Source organism: Phacochoerus africanus, chromosome 5, assembly GCF_016906955.1.
Source record: "Phacochoerus africanus isolate WHEZ1 chromosome 5, ROS_Pafr_v1, whole genome shotgun sequence".
NCBI lineage: Eukaryota > Metazoa > Chordata > Mammalia > Artiodactyla > Suidae > Phacochoerus > Phacochoerus africanus.
In genome coordinates, this window is record NC_062548.1 from 14,542,036 (window position 1) to 14,567,478 (window position 25,443).

Consider the following 25,443-nt stretch of genomic DNA (forward strand, 5'->3'; position numbering starts at 1 on the left):
TAGAGAATTTATCTCAGCTCTCTGGCCCAAGGGCAGCACAGCAATTAGAGTGGACACCCAGGAAATATTTATGAAATGCAAAGGGATGGACTGGAAGTTTGGGGGAAGGTGATTATCAAGGGCATTTACCAGCTTTGGCTCTCACACTGGAATGGTGCCTGGAACATAGCCCAATCCCTGTGACAAAAGAAGAGACTGCTGGCTCCAGCCGGCAGTCTGGATTTCCCTGCCAATCAAAGTTGTCATGGAGAGGAACAGCCTCTGCCATTATGGTTTAGCACAATGCAACTGTTTAGAGGAGAGCCTTACCTTCAGGAAATTCCAATGAGCCTGTTTTATTGTTACCCTCCAACAGTAATGACTCCTATGGGATTAAACAGAGTGTAAAGTAATTGCTAAAACATCCCCTGCTGTGGACAGAGAAGGCTGAACAAGACATAATGCTCCCACTTCACTTGGGAGGGAGGGCACTAGCTCACAGAAACTAAGAGTGTTACTGGAGCCTTAGAGAGTAGGAAGAGGGAACCGAGAGGGGGAAAGATGCAGGGTGATAAAATGGAAGAGTCAAGACTTTGCAAAGAGACCAACACAGGTTGAAATACCAACCACACCTCCAGTCACTTCATGCCTCTGAATCTTGTTCTGTTCAACTGTAAAACAAGGACATAAAACACTTCTCCTCTAAAGGGTGTGATGATTTAAAAAAAAAAAAGAAAAGAAAAGAAAAAAGAAAGAAAAGATAACACACGACACATGAAAATGCCTGGTGCGAAGGGGCTCAAAAAGTTTAGTTCCCTTTCCTCCTGTGGAAATTTGGAGTAGAAACATAGCAGAACAAATAGGCCAAAATTAAGACACTGAGGCCAAGAAAACATAAGCTCCAAAGAAGTAGTCTTATCAGAAAACCCAGTAGGAAACGACTCAGCAGGAACTGGAGAACACTAGAAATTTCTTTCCCTGACCCCCCCACTCCCACCCCACCCTCTCACCGCCCCCCCACCTCCCCCTCCCCCTCCACCCTCTCCCGGACAGAGAGACCTGTGGCTGGAATCTGACTGGGAGGCAGCAACCCTCCACCTTACCTTACAAGGATGGCTTCATGAACAAGTGACCTAACAGTTCTACAGGGTCCCACGCTCAGAGGGGCCTCACACTTGTTTTAAGGCTCTACTGTCACTGTCTTGAGCATCTTTATAATTTTTGAGCAAGGGGTGCCAGATTTTTATTTTACACTGAGCCTTGCAATTAAGAAGGCTGCCCTGCTCTCTTGTTCTTTAGTCTCAACAGATAAGGGGCAAGAATGATTTTCTCCAGGAACAACCTTTCTTTCTTTTTTAATTTATTTTTTATTGTTATTTCCCCCAACACACTTTTTTTCCCCCACTGCACAGCATGGGGACCCAGTTACACATACATGTATACATAATATTTTCTCCCATTGTCGTGCTGCATTGTATCTAGACATAGTTCTCAGTGCTACACAGCAGGATCTCATTGTAAATCCATTCCATGAGCAATAGTTTGCATCTGTTGACCCCAAGCTCCCAATCCCTCCCACTCCCTCCCCGGGCAACCACAAGTCTATTCTCCAAGTCCCTGATTTTCTTTTCATCTGCTAAAAGAGGTGTGTATGTCACAAGGCCCAGCCCATTGGGAAATTCTAGCCTGAAAATTCTTAGAACTATCACAATCCTACAAAAATTCCTAGGAGGACTTCCCTGATGGCCTAGCAGGTTAAGGACCTAGGATTGTCAGTGCTGTGGCTCAGGTCACTGCCATGGCGCAGATACAATCCCTGGCCTGGAAACTTCCATATGCCCCAGGCACAGCCAAAAAAAAAACCCTAGGAAAGGATGCTCAGGGACAGAAAGTGGAAAGGATGCAGATTCCTGAGACCAGGACTGTCAGGTACCTTCAGCTGCAAGTACCAGAGCACGGGACCAAGAGTGACTTAGACGATAGAGACATCATTAACTCATCTCACTAGAAACCTGGAAAAAAGCTCTATGGGGATGTTTCTGCATCTCTGCGACCCTTCTTGCATTGACTCCATGGTCACAATACAACTGTAGCCATCCTAAAGGCAGGTCTTCCCACAACACCACGGAGAGAAGGACAGCAAGAAAAGATGACTCTTCTCATACCTATTTTTATTAGAGTAGATTATCTTTTCCAGAGGTCCCTCAGCAGACTGTCCTGCCTGTGGGTCCTAGCGTCCAGAACCGGGACAGATGGTCACAGCTAGTTGTGATGAGAGCCGCTGGGCAAGTATAAATCTACCACAGGGAAATGGAATGACCACAGCTGCCTTGACGATCTAAAAAAAGGTAGGTCCTATTATCAAGGAGAAAGGAGGAACGGTGAGTGGACAAATGACCTTAGATTAGGTGCCATCCCATTCTCATACCTGTTCCTCCTCTGAAGAGCGCACGGGAGCCTGCCTGGCCCTCACTGGCCGGAACTCATTGTTCATTGCTGCCCAAAGCCCCCTTGGGAAGCATGCGGTGTGGGGAGTAAAGGCAGTTCATCATCCCAAGTGGACACATCAAAGTGAAGGTCTTAGGCCACCAGTTTCAGAAACATTCAGAAGCTCTCTCATATACCACCAGAACCATGTTAAAAACTGACCTACGACTACAAAGCCAGAGGGCAGTAAAACTGAAATTTGAACCCAGGCTTAGCAGATGCTGGCCCAGGGCCCCTTCTCTGCTCCTGGGGCATATTTCCACCCAGCACATTCCAACACTTGCCTTGATGTCTTTTAGGTGTTCAAGGGTTTCTTGCTAAAATGCAGGTGCCCTTGGGAAAGGTACCACAGTTCTGAGCTATTTCCTGCCGGAAGACGGCTGTTCTCCTGACAAAGGAAGGTCTTGAGGGAACTAAAGGCCAGGTAGGAAACAGAATAAGAAACAGGCTGAGAGGCCCCACAGGTGTATTTTCCTACTTTGCAACTTTGTCTCCAAAATTCACACCCAAAGGAGTCAGGCCTGTGTAACCCCCAGGTGTCATCACCTCCAACACAGCTGTATTTTCTCTGAGCTGACAGAACAAGGGTAGAAATGTAATAGAGAATTGTGTTAAGTCATATTAAATTAGGGCAGTGTTCAGACTCTGGCATGGAACTTTAGATAATAACAGTTTATTGATTTGTAAATTACGTTCAGTCAGAATTAGGTCTGTCAGCATAAAGCTGGATTTTGGCGATGCAATTATTTTCAGCAACACAGCATTTAGATATCAATATCAGTAACATTTACCTTTAGAGAAGAAAAAATAAACACCTACTACCATGACCATTAGGAATTAGGAACCTCCCTATATGAGGCATTTAGTGGGAGGGTCCCACAGGCTGTGATCCTCAAAGCCTGAAGCGGCCATCCACAGGGGAAATGCAGACTCAAAGATTTAGTGTCTGGTGAGAGCCCACCTCTTTGTTCATAGACGGCTGTCTACTCACTGAGTCCTCACATGGCGGAAGGGGCAAGAGAGCTCTCCGGAGTCTCTTTTAAAAGGACATTAAATCCCATTCGTGAGGGCTCTGGGAGTTCCCACTGTGGCTCAGCAGGTTAAGAACCCAACTAGCCTCCATAAGGATGCAGGTTCGATCCTTGGCATCCACTAAGGATCTGGTGTTGCCTCAAGGTATGGCCTAGGTTGCCATTTGCACCTTGGATCCTGAGTTGCTGTGGCTGTGGTGTAGGCCAGCAGCTGCAGCTCCAATTCAACCTCTAGCCTGGGAACCTCCATATGCGGCCATTAAAAAAAAAAAAGGCATGAGGGCTTCACCTTCATGACCTGATCACCTTCTAAAATCCACTCCTACCAGCTATAACGGAAAAAAATAAAAAATCATTATTAAAAATAAAAATAAAAAAATAAAGTCCACACCTCCTAATATCAGCACACTGGTAATATAGAATGTAGCATATGAATTTGGGGGTAGATGCAAACATTTAGTCTATAGCACCCATCCTTCTGCCTTCACCATGATATGAAAAGAAGCAAGAAACACACAAGCTGTGATTTGAAACTTAAAGAGACCAGTCCCTCAAACATCACTCTTCCCTGACGCCAAGCCTGGAATTCTGTTCTCGTTGCTATATTCACTCAGTAATAGTGCACATATTCTGTTTCACACCTAACTGGTTACTGCAATTTGATTCTGGCACTAACCACCTGCAGTTAATATAGACCCCACAAGTTAATGGCTCAGCCTCTGTAAGACTTTCTCAAAGCAGAAGCCAAATTTACTTCAGGGCTCCCTGAGCCACCTGTGTGCTTTTTTTCTTTCTTGCTTGCTTGCTTGCTTTTTTTTTTTTTTGCCAAGCCCAGGGTATAGAGAAGTTCCCAGGTCAGAGATCGAACCTGAGCCACAGCAGTGACAACACCAAATCCTTAACTTCCTGCCCAACAGGGAACTCTCCACCTGTGCTTTTTGAATGACCAACTACAAATGTGAGGATTCCCATGACAGGTTTGATAATTTGTTAGAATGACTCACAGAACTCAGGAAAGCATTATTCTTATGATGAAAGTTTTATTACAAAGGATACAGCCAAATGAAGAGACACAGGGTGGGGTCTGGGAGGGTCCCAAATGCAAGGCTTCCATACCATCTCCAGGAGGAATCGGGGATCATGGCACTTCACCTCCGGCACATCCACGTGTTCGCCAGCCAGGAAACTCCACTAAGCTCTGGTGCCCAGAGTTTTTATTGGTGTTTCGTTGTGTAAACATGATTGATTAAATCACTGAGTTACAGGTGATTAAACCCAATCTCCAATCCCTCTGCTGCCTAAAGGTCAGGCTGGCTCCCAGTTGAACCCTCTAATCACTTGGTCGGCCTTTCTGGGGACCAGCCCCATCCGGAAGCTATCTAGGGGCTCACCAGGAAGTCATCTCATTAGCAAAAGCTCAAGTGTGATGTAGGAATTCATGTATAAAAGAGACATTCTCATCACTTGAGAAAGTCCAATTTTAGAAGCTCTATGCGTGGAACCCAGGACAAAGACCAGACAAATTTGTTATCATACAGCACACATGAGCCGCCTTTGCCAGCATAAATATAGCAGGGCAGGTAATGGAACCATGGAGCCCCAAAGTCTGTCCTTTTTCCTTTTAAGAGGAGGTTGGAGAAGTTCCTTTATGGTGCAACAGGCTAAGGATCCAGCATTGTCACTGTACTGGCTCGGGTCACTACTGTGGCACAGGTTCTGTGCTTGGCCTGGGCATTTCCACATGCCTTGGGCATAACCACCTCCCCCTCTCAAAAAAAGAGGAAACATGGAAAGAGCCTAGTTGCCTTGGTTCTTCTGTTTTATTTCTTTTTCTTCTTCTGAGTCAGTATTTCTTTTTCTGATACTCTAATCCAAATTCTGGATCCCTGAAATTTTGCCTACCCAGGATAACAAATTAGACCCCCTCCTCAGCCCAGCCCCAACCTCCTGCCACAAATACATCAGTGTTAACCACCAACTATTGTTTCAGTGACATTATAAACCCACAGAAATTTTTAAATAGGATGCTCATTTTGTATTCCTCACAGCCAGCACCTATTAAACTGCCAGGAACTTATCTGGTGCTCAATAAATACTTGTTCAGTTTAATTAGCTGGTTAATCTGAATATTAGCTATAACATACCCAATTCAGAAAACCACAAACATTTAATGAACACAACTGTAAGCCAAGCTCTTGAGAAATAACAATGAATAAAGCATAGTCCCCAGTCCCAAGGAGCTGACTAAGGCATGGAGGAAAAAAAAAAAAAAACAACGACAATACTAATTTAATTATAAAATTTAAATTCTGTAATTGAATAAAAGCAAAGTACTATGGGAACTTTTAATAATGATTGTATGTGAATAGCAGTGTGTGTGTGTGTGTGTGTGTGTGTGTGTCGTAAGACTGGAAGGTAAGAATGCAAAGGAGGGAATTTGGAGACAAGGAAGCCTCTGAGCTATCCTTCACTGAAGGAGTAAGAAACCGCAGAGGGTCGTAAAGCAAGTTTTAGGCAAAATAAAACTGGGGAAGCGGGGTTAGAAGGGAGCTCCAAGGAGAAGCACAGAATAATATTCGGGTGAAAGGATTATTCTGTATAGAACGGGGTTAGTAGGATACATTTTTTCTCTGTGTTTGTTAAAATCCATAGAGTTTTATTTGTATTTATTTATTTATTTTGGTCTTTTGTCATTTCTAGGGCCATACCTGCAGCATATAGAGGTTCCCAGGCTAGGGGTCCAATCGGAGCTGCAGCCCCCGGTCTACGCCAGAGCCACAGCAATGCGAGATCCAAGCCTCATCTGTGACCTACACCACAGCTCACAGCAACGCCAGATCCTTAACCCACTGAGCAAGAACAAGGATCGAACCCTCAACCTCACGGTTCCTAGTCGGATTCGTTACCCACTGAGCCATGACGGCAACTCCAAAATCCATAGAGTTTTAGACACAAAGAGTGAACTTCAATATGCAGATTAAAAAAAAAAATCAACCAGAAGATGGGGGATCCCAGGATGAAATACAGAATGTGACAAGGTAATCAAGGTGTTTTACAACTGTATGAAGGGAACTGGAGAAAAGAATCACTGATCTAAGGAACTTTGTAAAATGTAAAGTGAAAGATAACTGGAAGTCTAAATAAATGTCAAGTTGTTTCTCCACGGGTTACAGGTTAAAAATTCTGAAACCATTTCACACGTATTTTGGGACTGAACTGATGCTGGACGGGAGGGGCCGGGTTTATCACTATTGCTGAAGGAAATCCCAGATAAGCAGGAGGGAAAGGCTAGAAATAAACCACCGGGTCTAAGTTCTGAGACATGAGCATGAACTCCTTTTTAGCTTAAGATAGCTGCAGGAGGACAGGAATCATTATAGATATGTGAGTAGTCATGAGTTGGTATACCACATGTATTTCCTGGCTCAGTCAGCTGGAAGGGTCTAGAAGCAATGAGCCACCAGGTAGCAATGAGCCACCAGGTAGCCATACCTTGGTTTCTAACATCATTTTCCTGTAAAAGGAACCAGGGCTTGGAGTTGTCGTATGGCCCAGCAGGTTAAAGTTAAGGAACCAGGGCTCCTTGAAATATGAGTGAGTCTGAAGTTAAGGCAGAGAAAATGCAAGCCCATTTTATAGTGCTCAAAAAAAAAAAAAAAAAAAAAAGATAAGGGTATTTAATAAATAAATAAAAGAACACAGGATCCAATTTGAAAGATCCTCAGTGGTCAACACCGTACTAATTTGAGCAAGATAACAGTACTGGATGCTAACCCAATAAACATGAATGAGATGATACTGACATAAATAAATGACCTACTAAATAAATAATTGTGGGCTTAAACGCAATTTTTTTTTTTTTTAAAAGGGCCATAGGTGTGGCACATGGACGTTCCTAAGCTAGGAATGGAATCAGAGCTGCAGCTGCCGGTCTACACCACCGGATCCTTAATCCACTGAGCGAGGCCAGGGATTGAACCCAAGTCCACATGGATACTAGTTGGGTTCATTACCACTGAGCCACGACAGGAACTCCAAGACTTTCTTACAGAAGAATTCTAAGTAATTTATATGTACTCCTTCTTCTAGGAAATGGAGGTTAATTTCCTACACACACACACACACACCTCGAGTGTGACTTTGTGACTTGCAACCAAAGAAAAGAGTATACAAAGGGGGGATAAAAATAACTTTACAATGAAGAAATCTGGGAGTTCCCACTGTGGCACAACAGGATTGGCAGTGTCTCAGCAGTGCCAGGATGCAGGCACAATCCCTGGCCCTGCACAGTGGGTCTGACTTGGCCTCAGCTGCAGCGTAGATCGCAAATCTGGCTCAGATCTGATCCCTGGCCCAGAAATTCCTTATACTGTAGGGTGGCGAAGAAAGAGAGAGAAAGAAGAGCAAAGAAAAGAAAAAAGAAATCTGGCAAACACTTCCAAAAAGATGATCAAGATTAACATAAGTAAAACCATGTAAACAGTTGAGACCTTTGATGTGACATGATGAGAATGATTATTTCACCTCTGTAGTCTCCCTCCCCAAATCCCATATCACCAGCCTAACCATGAGAAACACATCCAACAAACCCAAATTGAGAGACATCTACAGAATACTCAGCAGCATTCCTCAATACGGCCAAAGTTATCCAAAACAAGGCTTGGAAAAAACCATGAGAGACCAGAGGACACGAAGAAGAGATGGCATCTACTATAGTGTGGTATCCTGCAGAAGGGAAAAGGACATTTGGGAAAATTTTTAAAACTACTGACATCCAGTAAAGTCTGGAGTTTGGTTAATAATCACAGGCCAGCACTGGTTTCTTAGCTGCGACAAGGGAGCAAATTAGGCAAGTAGTCCTAGATGGGGGTCAGTGGATTAGGGAGAATCAGAGCTGGAAACAATAGTATTTGGCATGTAATCAGATAGGCTAATTAGATTGGTTAGGGAGAATTTGGAAAGTCAAAGATTACTGAGTATTTTTATCTTAAATAACTGAAGGAATGGTTATGCTAGGAACCCAGCAGGGCCCTTGGGGGAAGTTTAAGTGGACAAATCATAACTGTGGTTTGAGTTTGCTGCATTCAGTGTGTCTGTAGGAGATCCAGGTGTAAACACACAGCAAGCAAAGTGAGCTCCAGACATGACCTCAGGAGGGAGGCCGGGCTGTGCAGGAACAATGCCCACCAACTCAGGAGGGTCCTCCAAGGCAGTCACATTCACAACACCCTGGAATGGCAGTATCCCTGTTTCTACATTCCATCTGAAACCACTAGAAACATGACGACAGATGTCTCTTAACACAAAGCTCTTTTAAAAAATGATTACATGTGCCTGTCGTGGCACAGTGGTTAACGAATCCAACTAGGAACCATGAGGTTGTGGGTTTGAGCCCTGGCCTTGCTCAGTGGGTTAAGGATCCAGCATTGCCGTGAGCTGTGGTGTAGGCTGCAGATGCAGCTTGGATCCCTCATGGCTGTGGCTGTGGCGTGGGCCAGTGGCTACAGCTCCAATTCAACCCCTAGCCTGGGAACCTCCATATGCCGCGGGAGTGGCCCTAGAAAAGACAAAAATAAATAAATAAGAAATGATTACGTGACATTCAAGAAATGGGTTTCAGAGTTCCTGCTGTGGCTCAGCAGTTTAAGAACCCAACATACTGTCTGTGAGGATGCAGGTCGGGTCCCTGGCCTCACTCCGTGGGGTTAAGAATCCAGAGTTGCCATAAGTTGTGGCATAGGTCACAGAGGCGGCTCTGGTTTTGTGTTGCTGTGGGCGGCAGCTCAGCTCTGATTTGACCCCTACCCCAGGAACTTCCATTTGCCACAGGTGCTGCTGTAAAAAGGGGGGGGGGGGGAATTTCCATCCACCTCTCATTTCAGCCTTGAAAACCAAATGTTCTCTCTTCTAAATGTTACATATCCAAGGTCAAATAGACACCCTGCGTGTTGCAAGTGTTACAATCATATAATTACTCTTAAATGACGGCTGAACAAAGCTATGTGGTAAAAGCCAGTGCAAACATGAAAAATAATTAGAAATCATTTGAAGAGGCAATAGAATATGGTGATTAAGAAGATAGAAAGGCATTGACAGATGATAGAACTAGGTACGTATCTGGTTTTCAACCCTGACTAACAGTGTAATCTTGGGCAATTTACCAAACCATTCACAGCCTCCATTTCCTCATCTATAAAATGAGATTTTAAAAAAAAATAGTCTCTAGATACAGTACCCACAAGAGGATAATTCTGAGAAATGGATGACATACCTGGGCATATACTAAGTTGTTGTTTTGGGGGGTTTATTTATTTATTTATTTGGTCTTTTTAGGATCGAACCCATGGCATGTGTAAGTTCCCAGGTTAGGAGTCCCATCGGAGCTGTAGCCACCAGCCTACACTACAGCCACAGCAACTTGGGATCTGAGCTGAGTCTGCAACCTACACCACCACTCGCGGCAATGCCAGATCTTCAACCCACTGAGCAAGACCAGGGATTGAACCCACGTCCTCATGGATACTAGTTGGGTTCATTAACTGCTGAGCCATCATGGGAACTCCCTAAATTTTTGAATAAACGTTAACTCATGGTAGTTACAGTATAGTAGTAGCAGTAATGTTTGCCTACTTAGTTTCACATGTATCACGTAATTCTCCATCAAACTCAGTTTCTTGAATTACTGTAGAAATGTTTTTTGTTATATAGTCCCTCATCAACTTGCCAAGATTGTGTAATATTTTACAGTAAATGAGTAATAAAACACTAGATCAATTCATTTTGTCACCGGTTTACAATGTTACGAAAAAGGAGTCTGGTTTAAAAGGGGAAAAAAAAAAGTGAGTCAGTTCTATCTATTTATTTATAGTTTTTTCAGATGGCTGACATTTTTAATCCTCACTTTGAGAGGAAAAGTCAGCCTCACAGTTGTGATTTTTCCCATCTTTTTAGAAAAACATATCTCTGCTAACACCTGGAAGGATTCCAGAAGGGAGCTCAGGTGATACCCGTTGTGATGTCACAGACGTTCTGCAAAAATTTGATGAACGTGCCAGGCCAAACAGAAAGGAACGTTGTGGGCAAGATTACGAGGTTTGTACAACATCAGCAAAACAAATCCCACCTATTTAAAGGATGACATTTGATGGAAGCACAATGGAATTAGTTCTCTTTCTAACAAAAATTTAAGGACAGTTACCTTGCAAGAAAAGAAAGAAAATGTAATTAATTAATGCCAGAGATGGTTGACCATAATGGAGGAGATGAAATGTGCCTTGATCCAGCTCATTTGCATTCATTTCAGAAGACACTTCTCATGCAAATACACCCATTTTTATTTTAAGTGATTAGTCAGGTGATGGATTGAAACCAAGAACCTTGAATATAGCAAAGAACATTTTCCTCTAGTCCATTTTACACATGCCCAGCATGGTGTCCTGCACCTTGTGGGCAGCTAAGAATTGTTGATTATTTTGACCTTGCGATAATTAATTAGAAGAGAAATTAATCCTAAATCTTGAGTGTCAACAAATACTTTCAAATACTGTAATTGACTTCAGAGACCGACGACAAAACAGAGCAGGGATTAAAAGCCACTAAATAGCAGTGAAGTTGTGGGCGCCTGAGTCTCAAGTTCATTATCCACAAAGTGGGAATATAAGAGCAGAGCCCGAACCCTAAACTAGTTCTAAGGACCAGGTGAGAGGACTGCTCTCACGCGCAGCACAGGGCTGCAAAGATGTCAGATGCCAGTAATCTTAGTCCTCTTGGGAAATTAACTGGCAAATACCTCCCAGGGGCTGCACTAGGGGAGGTATAATTTCTTTCCTCCCTTGCAGGGTCTCTGGCTGGACCTAAGAATTACGCTGACATAAACCAAAGCAATAGGAGAAAAACACACAAATTTTATTTAGTTATTTTTACATATATATAAGAGACTTCAGGACCAAAAAACAAACAAACAAAAAAAACAAACGAAAAAAAAACAAAACAAAACCAAAGAAGTGGTGAGGGCCCAAAACCTATATTCTAGGCTGGAAAAGAGTAGTAAATGGTGAAAACGTGACAGGTCAAGCATAGTTAATTGTGGACAAGAAACTAGGAACACGGAGGCTAGTTTAACAGAGTCTGCACAGATTTCTCTCCGCCTTGACGCCCTATCTCTGGTGATAAGAATACTTCTTTGCTCCCAGTATAGGGGGGTTTTATCTCCTGCTTTCAAGAAGAGAAAGGAAAGTCACAGTGCCCATCTTGAATCTGCTGTTCTTCAAAGTGTCTTTAACGTAATCAATGCGCCCAAATGGCATATTCTAGGGTAACCTATTCTGACATCCTCTAATGCTTTCACGCACTTGGAGCACAACCCACATCACAGGCAAGAAAATGAGAAGTACTGCCTTGTGAGGGAGAAACTCTAATTCTATCTATTTCAATGATGAGGAAACTGAGGTGCAGAGACGCTAACTTGCCCAAGGGCACACCGAGCCAAAATTTGAACCCAAGTTCCTTTGACTTTAGAGCAATGGATACTATTCATGCCCCTTTGAGAGACTGCCTCTCTCAAAGGGACATGAAGGTCATTAAAAGAGAGGCTCCCCACCACCCACGAAACTTCCAGGGCAACAAAGAGGAGGCGAATTTGGGAAAGGAATAAGAGTATCAGAAGACATTTCAGAAACCTCTCCATGAACCCCCTCTCCACGAAGGCAGTTGATAGGATCCCCATGGGATCAGAGACACACACCCCCCAAATCCCAAAGATCAAATGACCCTCTGCCCCAGAGATCTACACATAGCAGTTGTCCTGAAGCTGCTGAGGCCAGGCCGCAGAAGGGAGGCCCTGCAGTAAAGGGCAGGAGTTGTGAGGACTTAGCCTTCTCTGAGCCTAAAGATGGAAAGAGGGATGATATTTCACATGGGAATAATCATTGTAGTACATGAATTTCATTATGGATTTTTCCCAAACCATATTTTTATCTGGCTACAAATGTAATACATATTCATTACAACAGACTTGGAAAACATACAAGGGAAAAAAAAAAAACAAGTCATTTACAATACTACTACCAGGTAGAACCACACTTAACAATCCAATGCCTTAATTTGTTTTATGTAAATACGCATATTTGAATAGTAAAAAAGGACATCATCCTGTTCTTGCTATTTCGTAAGCTGCTTTCCAGGTAATATTTCACCCACCTCTTCCCAAAGCCTGAGTGTTCCGCTCCGAGTCCCCTGATAGCTCATTTAACAGCTGCAGGCAGGATGCTCTCCTTTGTGCATCTATTAGAACTTATTCAAACATTCTCCAACTCTGAGATGTCAAGGTGGTTTCTGGCTGGTTGCTACTATAAACCATGTTCTTTGTACAAAATTTTAGCCCAGTCATGATCATCTCCCTAGTATAAACTCCTAGATGTAACTATCAGGCCAAATTACATGCTTATTTTTAAGGCTTTTAATGAATGTTTGACAAAGTGACCTCCGCAAAGGATGCACTGATTTATACTCCCACTAGCAATGTATGATTATGCTCTCTTCAAAAACAAAGAATGGAAAGCCACTCAATTATTGGATGAAAGCAATCATGTTAATAACATTTTAACAGTCAAAATATAACTAAGCGCAAAAATAAGTGTATTCTGTCCGGTCTACAAGGCTTGCTTCCCTTCCAGGAACCCCCCCCCCCATCCTTCCTCTGTCTCCAGCACTTCAAGAGAACAGCCCTAACTTTATCTCTGGTTTATCCAGGCAACAATGGTGCCCACTCCCTGTATATCCCAGGATACTGCTGAGGTAATCCATCGGCCAGATTTTATCTAACTTTGTCAACTCTTATCCATTTAAAGACACAATTTCTTTCTGGGTTGCTAACTCAAGGGAACATTTCTTTGAAGGTAAAGGATCTATTAACATATAAGAGAACATTACACCTGGGCAAATCACCCATCAGCTCAGATAATCTGTCTTCCTAGAAAACTACTTAACACTATATAAAAGTACACTTGTAAAACCCCAATGGGTTTGACCTATTTGGGTTCCTTTAGTCATGAGAAAAGCTCACCGATCCTGAAAAATCTAAAAAGCCTGGGATCATAGTAAGGACAGATTGGAAGCTACTGATAAAATAAGTAGTTATTGGAGTTCAGGATCAATTCAGTTCCAGTCTGTTGGAGAAAAGCTAATTTATGGCAGAAAACCATGATTAATCTTAGAATAAACAATATTATGACTCAAATGAATTATGAGTTACTGGAGATAGGAAACACATTTAGTAGGGACATGACTTATTCAGACATGCAATTCTTTCCTTAGCTCAGTAAAGTTAAGTGTGGCAAAAATGCCAGAAACAGCTTTGCAATTGGAATATGCAATTTAAAATAAGTAAAGATTACTCCCAGGTAGTTTATTGCTTTAACTACATCGAGGCATGTCCCTGTAGCAGACAGCATAATGACTCTCATTTCATTTTTGGTTTGTGCCAAATATCTTCAGTTAGTTTTGCTTTATTGGCTTCATGCAATTTATTGCAGCACTAGAATGCGATTGTAATGCAACTAGTATTTTAGTTTTATCTTCCACTGGTAATTTTTCTTCTTTATGGTGACTATACTGTCTGCATTAATACAAGCCATAGAAATTATACAGTGTGGAACCTTGTTTTCAGCAGCTCCTTTTCTCATGAAGAGTAGAACCTGAAGAGCCAACTCCAATAACATGATGATAGCCAAGAATGTGCCAGGGGAGAAGCAACAACATAAATAACAGTATTCACAACGCAATAAAGTTATTGATTTAACTAAGAACTACTAGAAAGCCTAATTTTCTCATTGATTCAAAAAGAGGTGAAATATTCTTTAAGATCTTCTGTTTATATGCATTCTTCAAATAAATCCCTGGAATGCAGCCCCAGTGTCCAAGGTGGTAGCTTTGGGAGAAGACTAGAACCCTTCAGATACGCTTAAAAAATATATTGGGTTAACTTGGTTTCCATTCATTGATGTGACCAACTTCACAACACCACTATAATCTGCTAAGGAATTATTTAACTATTTCCAATTTCTTGAATGTTGCCTAAGTAATATGCGAAATATGATTTTACTTACAGTTAGACCACATCAATAATAAACAGCATTACCTTAGCGAGGATTTAGTAGAACAGGAAGAAAGAGGACTGGATCTTCTGGTGCCAAGAACTCCTAATTCTAGGCACATTTACAGAGCTATACAAGAAAGGAAATAAATTAGGTCAGATTAAGTTCAGCTGAAAACATTTTTCCCAACTATTTCCTGGCATCCCGCCTAATTTTTTTTTTTTTTTTCTTTTTAGGGCCACACCTGAGGCATATGGAACGTCCCAGACAGGGATCAAATCAGAGCTACAGCTTCCAGCCTACACCACAGCCACAGCAACGCCAGATCCAAGCCATGTCTGTTACCTACACCACAGCTTGCAACAACCCTAGATCCTTAACCCATTGAGCAACGCCAGGGATCAAACCCATATCCTCATCAATACTAGTAAGGTTCTTTACCTGCTTAGTCACAATGGGAACTCCAGCACCCTGCCTAAACTTTGCTGTGAATAATTCATGCCATAGATTAAGGTATCCCGTAGACTCTTTAAGAGTCACCTGTTAAAATCCAGAATTCCAAGAAGAGATAGCATAGCCAACTATTATTAGTCATTACTTCTTAATGCGTTTATTAAATTGATATATAAACACAACAGAGCCATAATGGAAAAGCATATTAGATGGCTATATTTTGATGGAGAAGGGGAAATGTTAAAATATGAGTTCTGCACACAGTAATCCCAGCTAGCACACTGCAGTGGGAGTCCAGAAGCAACCAGGAAGCAGCCAAACATAGTGGGCAGCAGTGGACAGGCGTGTCAGAAAATCACAGGAGGGCACAGAAAGTGAAAATAAAAAGGCTTCATAAAAAACTAAGAGTAATTAAAAATAATAACAAGGGTTGGCAATGTGAAGAAACGGAAATCTTCACATATTCCTAGTAGAAATGTGAAGTGGTACAGCCACTATGAAAAACAGTCTGGCAGTTTCTCAAAAGACCCAACTCCATTCCTACATATATAACCAAGAGAATTACAAACATATGTCCACACCAAAGCTTCTTCCTGAGTGTTCATAGCAGTATTATTCATAATAGCTAAAAAGTGTAAACAACTTAAACATTCATCAACTGGTGAATGGATAAGCAAAATGGTATATCCATACAACAGAATATTATACAGCAACAAAAAAGAAATGAAGTACTGATATCTGCTACAACATGGATGAACCTTGAAAACATTATGCTAAGTAAAAGAAGCCAGTCACAAAAGACCATATATTAAAAGATTTCATTTATATGAAATGTCCAGAATAGGCAAGCCTATACATACATAAAGTAAATTACTAGTTCCCTAGGGCGGGGGTTTAGCAGATGGGGAGTATCTGCTAATGGGCTTGGAGTTTCTTGGGGGAGAGGGGGAGTGAAAACGTTCTAAAATTAGATTATGGTGATGATAGCACAAGTCTGTGAATATACCAGAGAACACTGAACTGTATATTTTAAGTGAATAAAGTAAATGCTCTGTATATTTCATCTCAATAAAGCTGTTTAAAAAAATAATTATACCTAGAGTTGACCTAAGTTCCTCATTCAGTCCTATTACCTATATTTCTTTTTTTTTTTTTTTTTTTTGTCTTTTTGCCTTTTCTAGGGCTGCTCCTGCGGCATATGGAGGTTCCCAGGCTAGGGGTCTAATCGGAGCTATAGCTGCCAAGCCTACGCCAGAGCCATAGCAACGCGGGATTCCGAGCTGCATCTACGACCTACACCACAGCTCACGGCAACGCTGTCCTCCTTAACCCACTGAGCAAGGCCAGGGATCGAACCCACATCCTCATGGGATCCTGGTTGGATTTGTTACCGATGAGTCACAATGGGAGCTCCTGCCGTGCCAACTTGCTGTGAGTAAACAACCGTATCTTCAGAATAAATTGCAGATGTTAAGTTTTTATAGATAAGAGTTTGGGAGCCAAAGGATTAAAAATAATAATAAAACCCAATTTTTCATAGAGGCAGTTGAAACGTATTGATTGCCATCCAATACATCTCAGCCACCAGGACAATGATGACCTAGCCTCTTAATCTGAATGCCAGGGAAGAAAAAATAAAACCTTCACCAAATGAGGCAACTGACACCACAGCTGGAACACACAGGAAGCTACATAGAAATTCTTCAAATTCAAAGCCTCTTCTAAACAATTTCATTTGCCAACATTTTACTTTTAATGAAATTGGATTTAGCCTTAATAGATTTGATGGCACGGCTTTCCCACAATATGACTTTTGTAAGGACCTGTAGAAAAAAACAAGTAAGGACAACTGCAAGGGTTAAAGTTTTTTGGAGCTTACAGGCTGAAGATGAACTCTCCACTTTTCATAGACTTCAGAATTCTCTATATCTGGGTACAAGAAACTCCTCCACAACCACAAAACTCATTATCTTTATGACAAAATGTAAATGTTTGCCCCAATCCTTACTGAAAATTCTGGATGAAGTAACTCTTCAGATTACACATCCCTTGGATGGAACACAGCATTTACTCCAGCTTCAAAAACAAAAAAAAAAAAAAAAAAAAGCTTTCTGTCATCAATGAAATGTTATAGACTCCTTAAATTGCTGAATTTATTTTCAGAATTCCATATGGTTTTTCTTCCCAGCAAGGCTCTGAATCAAGCATATTACGAGAAGACCAAAAAAAGGTTTGGGGTACGACTTGTCCACAGGTCTACATTCCTCTTCTTACTGTGATAAATCATCTCGAGGAGTTAGTTATGAACAATGAAGACTTCATAAGACATTTATTAGTCTATCATCAGCCTTCGATTCTGTGGACAAGGACTGTCTTTGCACTAAACTTGATGATCTTGGCAAAACTCCCAAATGATTAACACTGCCTAAAACCTATGTCCTAAGACTATTGCCAGAATCAGAATGGCTAGGAATGATCTTAGGCCAGATAAAATTCCAATTCTGAACAGGAAAAAAACCAGGACTTTCCAAGTCCTACTTCATTTCAGCTTGTACATAGGAGGAGACTTGATTCTTATTTCAGATGCATGGGTTGCCTGTCCCCCACAGAAAATAGGAAGAAGGCTGAGCACACTGGGGTGAAGCTTCTCAACAGGAAGAACCTTAAGACCCAGCTCAGTCGGCTCATCACCATCAAAAAGAGCAGCTCAAATTCAGCGTTGCCAAAGAGAAATGATTGATTTGGGCAGGAATTTGTCAGTGTTCAAATAGGCTGTACTACAGAGTTCCAACCATCAAGTTACCACATGCCATAATTTAAGGATGTGATTTTTTTCTTTTCTTTTCTTTTTTGGCATATGGAGTTCACAGGCCAGTGATCAGATCTGGGTGCAGTTGCAACCTAAGCTGCAGCTTCAGTAACGCCGGGTCCTTAACTCACTGTTCCGGGCGGGGGATTGAACCTGCGTCCCAGCACTCCCAAAATGCCACCAATCCCGTTGCACCCCAGTGGGAACTCTCAAGGGTATGATTTCTAATTCATCCTAGTGGGTTATCAGAGGACAGTGCGTGTCCAAAGAGGCTTCAGTAGAGAATCCCCACAGGTCATTTCCTGTCCAGGAAGCCAACTAGAACCATCACCTTATAATTTTCCTTGCCAAAATAAATGTTCCTTTCCTGGCTCTATAATATAGAATCACAGGGCCTCAAATAAGAACCTCTCTAGGCATTCAAAATATATTCCTAGCTTCATTTTGAGGGAAATATTTTCCTGTCCAAAGGGTCCCCTGTAGCTTACCACCATGCAAACTTGAGATAACCCTTGCTCGAGGGCAAAAACACAGGCTTTTACAACTTCTCCCCTGAAGAGAAAGGCATCTTTGTGCACAGGGACCTATTGCTTCCCTGGATAACAATACAATAGACCATCTTTGAAAGCTCAGACACTGGAGTTGACTGCAAGATCAATTGGAAAAGGAGGGGCTTTCTGTTTTGTTTGTTTGAGGGGTTGTCGGTTTGGTTTGTTATTTTAAGGGTATTCGACAGCACGTACACTCACCGGGGCACAGAGAACCAGGTTTGAGGTTCAGCTTCCAGGAGCAATGTCCAAAATCACAACACAGAACTACATTAATGAGGATGCCACTGATGCTGGCCCTGAGCTCCAGACACTTTGACTGGCCCCCTCTGCCTCTTTAACACCAGAAACACCACTTTGCTACCACTACTGCTGCCTCCTGCACTGAGAAAGCACAACAGCCCCGCCTTCTTGTAACTTTGGGGCTAAGAGTTAATGACCGTCTTGAGTCGGGCCTCAGTGAGACCCAGCTTCCCTTCAGAAGCAAAGAAAAACTTTAGTCTTTGATCAAGGACAGAGAGGAGGGAACTCACGCCCTAAAGCACACGCTCTCCGGGACAGAACTTTGGCCGGGTGGGGTTAGAGGGTTCCGGTCTGCAGAGGGCGGGGCAAAGTTCTCCAGGGCCCAGCACAGGTGTTGCTCATGGCCCCCGAGGCGGCAGTGCCGAGTGCAGCATCTCTGCACATGGCACGCTGCCGCAATGGCGATCTTGCGGCTTTTCTCCACCCTGCGGACTAAGCTGAAGAGTCAGGCAAATGCTGGGAACGCTAATCCTAAATGTTAGGTGCGAGGCCTCTGCACACAGCCCTTGCAGGAAGTGGACCTAGGCTAAGCACAAAAGGAGTTGGACCTTATCTTACGGGTACTGACCTTTTTGTATCTGGCCCCAGGAAATCTCCTCCCTGGGGTCACTGGCGCCAAGAGAAGGAAAACGAGTTCGGTTCAGAAGCAAAGGAAGTTTTATCCCTCCATCCAAGAACAGAGAAGTGCAGGTACACTCTAGAACACACACACCTCCCGAGAGAGGCTGTGGGCAGAGCTGCTTTATAGGGATCTCACCATCAGGGAGGGGGGGGGGGGTTAACAAGCGCAGTTCTCGCGGGAGGAGTTCTCGCAAGCAGAGTTCTCGCGCAGCTGTGCTGTCGGTGCTGTGCCTCGCGCAATGTCTCTGCACACGGCCCACCAACGCAGTCTTGCGCTGAGGCATCCTCGAAGATTTTTTTTTTTTTTAGGATCTGCAGTCTGAAGGGCCGGGTGCCAGGCCTCTGCCCAATGCACCCTATGAGCAAGTGAAACTAGACTAAGCACGAAAGAAACAAAGGTTAGATTTTATTTTGTTACCCAGGTTCCTACTGTTATTTCCTGGGAGTTGTTAATGGGCTTTGCTGGTGACAACCCCCTCCTCTGCCTTTCGTCCTGCTCGTCACTCATTAGAGGCACTGCTGGCTCAGGTCTGTCACCTGTAACTCTTTCCTGCTGGGTGCAGGCGTCGTCATCACCCTGGGCAGAGGAGAACTACCCCTTGGCCACCTTAAGTGTGTTTGGTTTCTCACCTGGCCCCGGCCCTAACTGTTCCCATCCCCGAGCGAGCGCTCTAACCTTTTGGACACCAGACAGTTTAAGATACTTGGCCCAAATATTAACAGGGAAATAATGGTCACATGTCAGATTTTTCCTAAAAATGAAAGTATCTAGGTCTTCTGCCTATAGGCAAAAATGTGCCCTGCTGCTGTGGCCTGATTATCCCTGGCCACGCTTTTTGTTGTTGTTTTGGAAGAGAAGTTCAGGGCAGAGAGAGGTCCAGGTAGTCCAGGGGTCTGTTGCCTCAGGTTGTCTCTCCAGAGTTTGAGGCTCAGGGGCCTCTTCCCTTGAGGAGGATGCACCCGCAGAATGATCCCCTGTAACTTCAGGGCAAAGTCAGTAAGTGGGATCCGTTAGCGTTGAGCTGCTCTTGCAGGCTGCTGGTTTTCCAGGGTTTTGGATGCACCTAGACTCCGGGCCAGAAAGGCTTAGGTAGAGCCAACACCTGGTCACCATATTCAGTGCTGGTTTGCATGGTTTCTCCTACCTGGAGGGCACATTTGAGTTGTTCCATCTTGAGAGGGTTAACGTGTACCCTTCTCTCGGACTTGGGGAATGGGTCTATTGCACATAAGTTCAAATGCACTAAACTTTAATTTATCCTCATGTGGAGCAGGGCGATCAGAAGCAAATTAATTTTCTTGAGTTTCCTGACAGCTTAGTTAAGGCCATTTTCAAGGTCTGATTGGATCGCTCTATTTTCCCTGGCAATTGAGCTCTCTAGGCTGCGTGCAAGGTCCATTTTATGCCCAGGGCACTGGTTAATCCCCTCATCATTGAGACACAAAGGCTGGACCATTGTCATTTTGTAGGGATCCTGGGCACCCAAACCTGGGGATTGTTTCTTTTAGGAATGCCTTAGCCTCTTTAGCTGCGGTTTCAGTTCTAGCAGGGAATGTTTCCATCCACCCAGAAAATGTGTCTACTTGCACCAAGAGAGACCTAAAATTGACTCTCAGCGAGACAGTGAAAGCAGGCTGCCAGTCTTCCAGGACATCTCCCTCTGGTCTGAGTGGGCCTTATGTGGGGGTCTCTGCAGGGTCTGGTGTTGGGGGTGTTCATTGTGCAGATGGGGCCCCTTCTCAACCATTCAACGGATGTTATCAGGAGTTACCATGACCTCAACCAACCTATGATACTGGGCTTCCCACCTGTAGTGAGTTCCTTGATGAGCCCCCCTGATGTCCTGATAAACTGCAGTTTGGGGAAAGAAGTATTGACCATTACGGAGTTCCCATTGTGGCGCAGCGGAAAAGAATCCAACTAGGAACCATGAGGTTGTGAGTTCGATCCCTGGCCTTGCTCAGTGCGTTAAGGATCTGGCATGGCTGTGGCTGTGGCCAGCAGCTGTAGGGAATGGAGCCCTAGCCTAGGAACCTCCATATGCTGCGGGTGTGGCCCTAAAAAGCAAAAAAAAAAAGTACTACCCATTTCATTAAACAGCCACCACCGGCTCCATTTTCAGGCCTTGTCTAATTCTTCCTTTGGTGAATAATTGGATGGTTCTGGCCTTCAAGGTGTCAGGAGCATGTGCCAATTACGGGTTCCAAGACTGCGTTTTTGGCAGTTGTGTCCGCCTTGTTTCCCTCTATTACCTCTGCATCCCCTTTTTTGGTAACCCCAACACTGCCACCTATTTCAGTTGGTTGGTTGGTTGGTTGGTTTTGAAGGGGTGGTTTTGGCCACACCTGTGGCATGCAGAAATTGCTGGGGGAGTGCCCGTCGTGGCGCAGTGGTTACAGCGGTTAACGAATCTGACTAGGAACCATGAGGTTGCGGGTTCAGTCCCTGCCCTTGCTCAGTGGGATAACGATCCGGCATTGCCGTGAGCTGTGGTGTCGGTTGCAGATGTGGCTCGGATCCCGCGTTGCTGTGGCTCTGGTGTAGGCTGGTGGCTACAGTTCCGATTCAACCCCTAGCCTGGGAACCTCCATATGCTGAGGGAGCAGCCCAAGAAATAGCAAAAAAGACAAAAGACAAAAGAAAAAAGAAATTGCTGGGCCAGGGTTCAAACCTGTACCACTGCAGTGACCACTCCAGATCTTTAACCCACTGCACCACCAAGGGAACACCCACTGCCACCTATTTTGGAAGCTGTACTGCTTCTAAGCATGTACTGTACAGACTTAAGCATGTTTCACCTGTTTTTTCTCTGCAGTAAGCCTACCTCTTTCCCCCCCAAATAGCCCTGTGTGCAGGTAGGACAGCAGACGTGCACCAGAACCCTGTGTAAACATTTCAGACCATCCCTGTGAGGGCTATCTACTCCACTTTGGGGCAGAAGTCCTTGGGGGTAGGCTTCTTGCTTCTATGACTTGAGTCTGGGAGCTTACTGTGTTTCCTGCCTTTTCCCCTCTCATAAACCTTCTCCCATCTGTGAACCATTCCTCTTCTGTGTTTGGGAGGGACTCACTTTCTAGGTGGGGGCAACTGGAATAGGTCATGTCTGTGGTTTCTATACAGTCATGCTCCAGGGGCTCTGTTTCTGTGGGCATTACGGTGGCAGGATTTAACGTGTGACAGGTTTTATGGTAGCTGCTGGGTTGTCTAAAGCATAGCCTGAACTTGAATTGACCTGGGGGAGAGCTATTCTGTTCCTTTAGAATTTACTAAAGCCTGAATCTGGTGTAGGGGTCCATAGGGTGATTGGCTGATGAAATATTAACTTTTTTAGCCTCCTTTAGAAGAGCTGTAGTATCTGCTACTGCCTTTAGGCAAGGAGACGATCCCTTAATGGTTTCATCTAATGTTCAGAGAAATAAGCAACCACATGAGTAGGGGGTCCCAGTTTTTGAGCTGACACCCCAACGGCTATTCCCCTGCTGTCATGAATGTAAAAGGTCAAAAGGTTTAGCGAAATCTGGGAGGGCTGGGACAGGGGCCTGAAGTAGTTCCTTTTTCAATGTTTGCAGGGCCCCTTAATATTCTGTATTCCTCTGAAAAGAATCATTATCCTTTCCTTTCAACCTTTCATAGAACGACCTCGCTATTAGACAAGAGAGTTAGGGATCCAGATGCAGCAAAACCCAGCCATCCGCAGGAAATCCCTTAGCTACCTTCTAATTTTAGGACAAGCGGAGCTGCAAATGGACAAACTAGGTAGGTCACCCTAGTTTGTGACATTTGAGCTTTTTTCTTGGACATCTTAAATCCTTTATTAGCTAGATGGTTCAGAGTGGTTACAGTATTTTTATCAGAGGCCTCCTTCAGAGGGCTGGTGATCAGAATGTTGTCTACATACCAGAGAAGACATTGCCCCCTTAGCACAGTAGGCAGTGCATCTGTCTCATCCATGGCAGAGGAGGGTTCCTTCCTCCAGAGGTAGATCTTTTCAGTCTTTAGCTAAAGTTTCCCCAAAGATGATGGGGGAATTTTTGAACATTTAGAGCAGGACTTTCCAGTAGTTTTGTTTTTTTTTTTGGGGGGGGTTGTCTTTTTTAGGGCCGCACTGGCAGCACATGAAGGTTCCCAGGCTAAGGGTCAAATTGGAGCTAGAGCCGCCAGCCACAGACACAGCAGTACAGATCCAAGCCACATCTGTGACCTACACCACAGCTCATGGCAACACCAGAGCCCCAACCCACTGAGCAAGGCCAGGGGTTGAACCCTCATCCTCATGGATACTAGTCAGGCTCATTAAGCACCATGATGGAAACTCCTAGTATTGTTGCTGTTACTGATTGTTTGGGTCTGACACTCGACAGCAAACATTTCTTGTGACACTGGGGCTGATGGAATACAGAAGAAGGCATCTTTTAAATCCAATACAAAGTATCAGGTCCTTGTGGATAGCAGGGTATCAGCAGGGTGAGGGATTAGGGACACGGGGGGTATATCTTCAGTGGCTTCACTGACTGCCCTGATATTTTGTATTGGAATACAGTATGGTACCTTCACGGGGAGAATGTGGATATTACAGGCTGATCAGCATGGTTGAATGAGGCCCTGGTCAATTAGGTCCTGTAAAAACAGGAGCAGGGCCCAAGACAGCCTCCCGACAGAGAGGGTACTGTTTTCTATTGGGCCATGTAAATCTGGGATTGGAATGGACTATCTTGGAGCTGGCTCCTTCAGCTCACCCCATCCACCTCTGCTCCCAGACTTACGCCTGGGAGGTCACATTGCCATGTCCCATGAGATCTGTTCTCTGCCATTAACAAAATCATCTTGTGCTTTTTGTCTAAAGGGACACCACTTATTTACAACGCTTGTGACAGAGTTTGCATGATCTGGTGTGCAGAACTGAATAAGTGGTACACACATCTACTAAGAGTTCAACAGGCTTTCCCCCATGTCCAATGTCACCTGGGGCCCTTGCGGGTCTATTGGAGTGTCAACTTAGGAGCCCTCTGGCCCCATCATTCTTCATCTGTTTGGACCATCTGCTATCAAGGGTAGGGGCCAGAGTTTGTCATTCTCTCTTGCAGTGTCACTCTTGTTTTACATATGGCTCACTGATTGGGTCCTAGTTTCCTTGGCTTGCTGTCCATCAGTGGGAGTTGAGTGCAGCTCCCACAGAGTCCAGAGTCTCTGTGGGCAGTTAGTCCAGATTACCCATGCCAACCAGTGAACATTGGAGGGCAACAGCCAAGGGGCGTGTCTCTGGACCTTTTTATCCTCTGACTTTTCCTCCTCTACATCTCTCTTATTAAACACCCAGTAGGGAACCTCAACCAGACGAGAGGTAAGGGTATCTGGGTCTATTTCCAGTCCCTGAAGTCTATGCCTCATGTCCATGGCACTTTGGGAAACAAAACAGGAGCTCAGGACTGCATTCCCTTCCAATGACTCAGGATCAGTGGCAGTACAGATTCTGAGGCATCCCCTGAGGCACTGCAGGAATGCAGAATGGTTTTCCTTTGGCTCCCGATTGATTTCCTTTATCTTATTCCAATTGACAGGTTTCTTTCCTGCTGCCTGAATTCCCTTTAGGGTCATATTTTTATAATGGGTCAGCCTCTGTCTTCTTCCCGCTTCTCCACTGTCTCAGTGGTGGTGGTCCCAGTTGGGTTCATTATCTGCAACTGCTTGAGTCTCCCTTCTGAAAATAGCATGACCTGCATTCTTTCTGCTCTTTGTCTGCTGCCTTTCTAGCTTTGGAAGAGAATGTGGCCTTTTCTGGTTGAGGAGGCTCTGGATGTCAGCCCAGGTGGGGTTGTGGCTATGAAAGATTTCCCCAATCAGATTCAGGAGTCCCTCTGGATCGGCCCTCAACCCCTCACTACAACTTTCCCAGTTACACAGATCAGAAGTGGTCAATGGGAGGTGTGTCTGGAGGAGCCCTCCTTCTCCATCAGGGACCTGCCTCAAAGGGGGTACTTTTCATGATGGGTTCTTGGACCCTGGCTGGAAATTAGTCCTGCTTCATAAACTCGCTGGCCTGGGTTCTGGGGGTTGATGGGGGGGGGGGGGGATCACATGCCTGTGGCCCAAATGGGGACATACAAAGAAAAAAGGTAGG